Raw genomic sequence first — 5,635 nt, 5'->3', positions numbered from 1 at the left:
ACACTTGATTTGCTATTTATTGCAATGTTTGTATCATCAGCAAACAAAACAAACTTGGCATCTGGTAATGTTACTGATGAAAGGTCATTGATATACACAAGAAAAAGTAAGGGCCCCAAAATGGAACCTTGTGGGACCCCACATGTAATTAGTTCCCAGTTGGATGATGCCTGATAGCGTGATACATGTCTCTTTCCTAATAACACCCTTTGTTTCCTGCCAGAGATATAAGATTTGAACCATTTTGCAGCATTTCCTGTTACACTATAATATTCTAGTTTACTTAAAAGGAGATTGTGATTTACACAGTCAAATGCCTTTGACAGATCACAAAATATACCAGTTGCCTGCAATTTTTTGTCTAATGAATTAAGTACATTTTCACTGTAAGTGTAGATAGCCTTCTCAATATCAGAACCTTTTAGAAATCCAAACTGTGACTTTGACAGTATGTTATTTGAGATAAGATGGTTATAAAGACGACTGTACATTACTTTTTCGAAAATTTTTGAGAATGCTGGCAACAGTGAAATTGGACGGAAATTTGATGCTATTTCTTTGTCTCCCTTCTTAAACAGTGGCTTAACTTCAGCATATTTCAGCCATTCGGGAAATATTCCACTGATAAACGACTGGTTACACAGATAGCTTAATATGTTACTTAGCTCAGAATCACATTCTTTAATTAACTTTGTTGATATTTCATCATACCCACTAGATGTTTTTGATTTTAAAGATTTTATGATGGACATTATTTCTGTTGGGGTAGTGAGGGTCAGATTCATATTATGGAAGTTACTTGAAATGTCTGGTCTAAGGTAATCCATAGCAGCATCTACCAAACCTGACAACCCCATCTTTTCAGTAACAGTTATAAAATGTTTGTTAAAAAGTTCTGCAACACTATACACATCTGTCACCAATGCATCATTTACTCTTAATGCTATTTGTTCCTCTTCATGTCTGGTTCTACCGGTCTCCTCCTTCACTATATCCCATACTGTCTTTATTTTGTTATCTGATATGACTATCTTTTCCTTGTAATATATTTGCTTTGACATCCATATTACAGTCTTTAATATTTTGCAGTATTTCTTATAATGTGCTATAGCATCAACATTGGAAATGTTTCGGATTGACAGATACAGTTTTCTTTTTGTTTTACAAGATACCCCTATTCCTCGAGTAATCCATGGCTTCTTTGTAGACTTTGCTCTAACCTTGGTAAGTTTTGGGGGAAAGCAGTGTTCAAATAAGGTAAGCACTTTATTAGCAAAAATGTTATATTTTTCATTCATGCCATGAGCACTGTAAACATCAGTCCAGTGAATGTCTCTGAGGGGTGTCCTAAAATAATCAATTTTTGGCTTACTGATTACCCTCTTGAGCTCAGATTTAACAGATTTTATATCTTGTTCAGTATTAACATTTAACAGAAGGAACTGCATGTCATGGTCTGAGAGGCCATTGACTATTGGTTTTGTAATATAATTTTGTTCATTTGACTTTTCTATAAAGATATTATCAATGGCTGTTTGTGAGCAAGTGGTTATCCTAGTGGGGAACTTTACTGTGGGAATTAAGTTGAATGATAGTGTTACTAACTCAAATAGGTTCTTATTGGGAGAGTCTTTAAGGAAATCTACATTGAAATCACCAGCAACCACTATTTCTTTGTTTTTGGTTGTTAAATGGGCCAGTACAGCTTCAAGGTGGTTTACAAACAGATTAAAGTTACCTGCAGGTGCTCGATATACACTTAATATTATGAAAGATTTTTTGTGAAATTCTAATTCTGTTGCACATGCTTCCATATGCTGTTCTAGGCAAAATTTATGAATGTCTATGTTCTTAAATTTATGACAGTTCCTGATGAATGTGGCAACTCCTCCTTTCTCCATTTCTGATCTACAATAGTGAGATGCTAACCTAAACCCTGTAACACTTAAAAGTTCTATACCAGTGGTCACATGATGTTCAGAGAGGCAGATTATGTCAGCTGGGTTTGAAGACTCTAATTCATCTATGCAGATAGTTAATTCATTAATTTTATTTCTCAGTCCTCGAATATTTTGATGCAATAAAGATAGCTGACATTTCACATTGACTGACTTAAAATTGGATGGAGTTAAAATATCTGCTGACAGTTGAAAATTCTTAACCAATGGCTGTTTATGTTGATGTAATAAGCTGGAATTATGTTTTTTGATTTCTTTCTCAAACTGAAGGTTTGTCTCAGTTCTAACCTCTCTTAAAATTTGTTTTCTTTCTGTCCTCCCTACCCTAAAAAAGGGTCTTTTCTGAATCCTATAACCACTGGTATTTTACCACTCATGACAGTGCCTCCCCCCTTTAACTTTCCTGCTATTTCCCCAGCCAATTTACCCTTCCCCTTCCTGTTGAGGTGAAGGCCATGCCTAGTATAATCCCACCTACTGACAGAATCAACATGAACCACACCAATGTGTGACCCCGCACCCGACATGAGCAGCCGTTCCAGCTCCAAATTAACTCTCTTGACAGAAGAGTTCAAATGAGGTCGGTCATGGCGCCCAAGAACAGATACAAACTCAACACTGGTATGCCTCGATGCTGATGCAATCTTCGCCAGGTCACACTCTATGCTGTACCCAGGATCTCTGTCAATACTGTTACCTGCCCCACCCACTATAACCACGGTGTCTTCCTTAGTGAAATCTTTGCAAAGTGATCCTAAATCCTCTGTCACCTGCTCCAGACCAGCACTAGGTTTAAAAAAATTGGTGACCTGGTATTCTGATCCTAGTTCATCCTGCAGGAGTTGGCCAACACCTCTTCCATGGGAACTACCTAACAACAACACTTTCTTTCTCTTTACTGATTTCCCTACATTCTTACTTTTCAATTTGCTGCTGAAAGTTTGTTGTGCCCTGTCTACACCTGTAACTGCTTGAGGCTCACCAGCTTCTAACTGAAGCAACAGGTCAAATCTATTTTCCACATTCACCATAAAGCTGTCAGACAAAGTTCTAGGCCTGTTCCTCCTGTTGCCTGTTGCCACTTCCCACCTCTCTTTACCCTTCTCCCTCCTTAACCCTTCGAAAGCCCGAGGATTTTATTCGAACTGACGTGGTTTTATTTAACTATGAAACTTTTTGACAGAATAAACACATACTGACCTCAGATTCGATGACTTCCCCTAGCACTGTGTTAGTAGTTCACTAAAGTGCAAACATCCTAGCTTCCTTCTCCGGGTAACCTTTCATCAATTCTCTGTGAGTTACGTAACAACAAGAGTTACTGATATGGAGAACGCTGTATCAAATGGCTGTGAATAATTCGTAGTTTGCGGGTGCAGACACAACAAAGCAATACTTTTCAATTCGGCTGTTTCCAAAAGATCAAGGATAAGTCAATCAGGTATATGTTTATCAAAACTTAAACGAAGTACTTCCTTCACCTTTACGCGGGAGGAAGCGTTTTGTAAACCAGCTTTTCAATAATTCTGCGTTTACACAGGATAGTTCTGAGACATTATAACATCTCAATCAGGACAAAGTGGGCTATAATTGAATAGGTGTTATGGTGTGGCGAGTTATGATACTGCATGAGCGTATTGAGTGCCAAATCTTTGAAGATGGTACAATCACCGGACAAGCTTTTTGTGACACTATAATTCTATCGCACGTGCGTCTTTTTTTTTCTTTTTTTTTTTTTTGTAGTAAAGTCTTATGTGACCAAACTGCTGAGGTCATCAGTTCCTAAGCTTAAACACTATTTAATCCAACTTAAACTAACTTAGTTTAAGTCGAGAAGGTACCAGTCTGATTTATGTTGCCGCAAGTTAAAGTAGTTATCGAATGGTACCGCTAAATAACCTCCGTCAGAGTACATAGGGCGATTCATGAAGATATGAAAATGTCTTAATATGTTATTCTACAGGTAAAACTAAAGAAAAAAGTTCAGATGAACTAGATTCTCAAATGTTTAGTTACGGAGATACGGCCAATAAAAGATTTTGCCTGAAATTTAACAAATTCGCTAATATGAAGCAATAGCATTACTGTATGAGGTTAAAGCAAAGCACGATTTCCATTTATTTTGTTGTTATTGATCTGGTGAATCTAATAAAAATGGTTGAAATCGCTCTCAGCACTATGTGACTTAACATCTGAGGTCCTCAGTCCCCTAGACTTAGAGCTACTTAAACCTAACTAACCTAAGGACATCACACCCATCCATGCCCGAGGCTGGATTCGAACCTGCGACCGCAGCACCAGCGCGGTTCGGGACTGAAGTGTCTAGAGCCGCTCGGCCACAGCGCCCGGCAATCTAATAAAACATGTCCCAGACGAGCATCTGCAGTAGTTTTACAGAACATCCAGATAAGCAAAGACGTAGTTTCGTAAAATTTTTAATTTATTAACTACTTAGCCCAATTTGGTTTTTAAATTCCATACAATGGCACAAAATTTTCAACAGAAGTTGTAGAGAATTTAATTTTGAGTAAGTGATGGTAATAACGTTAGCTGAAACTGTGTGAATGTGTCAGAGAATTTGCTTTAATTAATGCCATAGCACACGTGAATTCATGTTAAACTGTAAAAAACAAAGCTCAGTGTTAAGGAAATTGTACTGTGTACATACAGTTTCACAATATATTCAATGCATTTAGCTGCACGTTTATGAACAGATTTTTATGCTCGTTCCAGTTTCACGGGGTTGTTGTTAATTTTGTATGTTGCTTTCATAATGCGAGCAAGTAATGCCTCACATGTATTGACTTTGTCCTTATAAACTATGTCTTTCATCCATCCCCATACATAAAAATCCTTTAGTGTTAAATAGGGCGATCTGGATGGCCACAGTCATGTAGCACCACGACCAGTCCATTTCTAGGGACAATGTTCATTTAAATGTGTACTAACGGCGTTGGTGAAGTGTGGTGGCGCGTCGTCATGTTGAAAATACATTTTCAATCGCGTAGCAAGTGGAACATCTTCGAGCAAGAGGGCATTTCTTCTTGAAGGAATTGTAAGCACGTTTCACCAGTTAGACGTCCTGGGAAAACGAATGGTCCAATAAAGTGCGTGTTGATTACACCACACCACACATTTATGGTAAATCGCTGCTGGAAATCGCGTTGCACTGCTGCACGTGGGTTTGCTTCAGACCATATGTGCTCGTTATGTAAACTGTGCATATCATGTCGAGTAAACTGTGCCTCATCACTAAATAAAATGTATTTGTGTAACCACCATTAGTATTTAACAAGTTGGACAACTCTATTTGTTTATGGTACGGATACAGATTATTGTACTTCAGTGTACGCCATACGTTGGTGTGTGAAATGCCTAATCGTTGAGAGATACGGTGTGTACTGGTACTCGAGCTACGTTACACAGCATCCATAATATTCTCAACATCGTCTTCACGTATCGAGCGCTCATAGTGATTATGAACACTAGAAGAGAACCTGTCTCCCGTAACTATCGAAATACTCCGCTAATGGTGCGTGCAATCGGAAACCTCCAAGTTGGATAACGACGCGATATTCGTTAACTGCTGCCGTAGCATTACCATCACATTTGCAATAAATAACACCACATTAGCGAACTCCTCTGTCGTAAATTTGAAAGGCATCCCTATTTCATAA

Source organism: Schistocerca serialis, chromosome 7 (assembly GCF_023864345.2).
Source record: "Schistocerca serialis cubense isolate TAMUIC-IGC-003099 chromosome 7, iqSchSeri2.2, whole genome shotgun sequence".
NCBI classification, from domain to species: Eukaryota; Metazoa; Arthropoda; class Insecta; order Orthoptera; family Acrididae; genus Schistocerca; species Schistocerca serialis.
The sequence above is the reverse complement of the archived record's forward strand: the minus strand, read 5'-3'. Positions refer to the sequence as shown.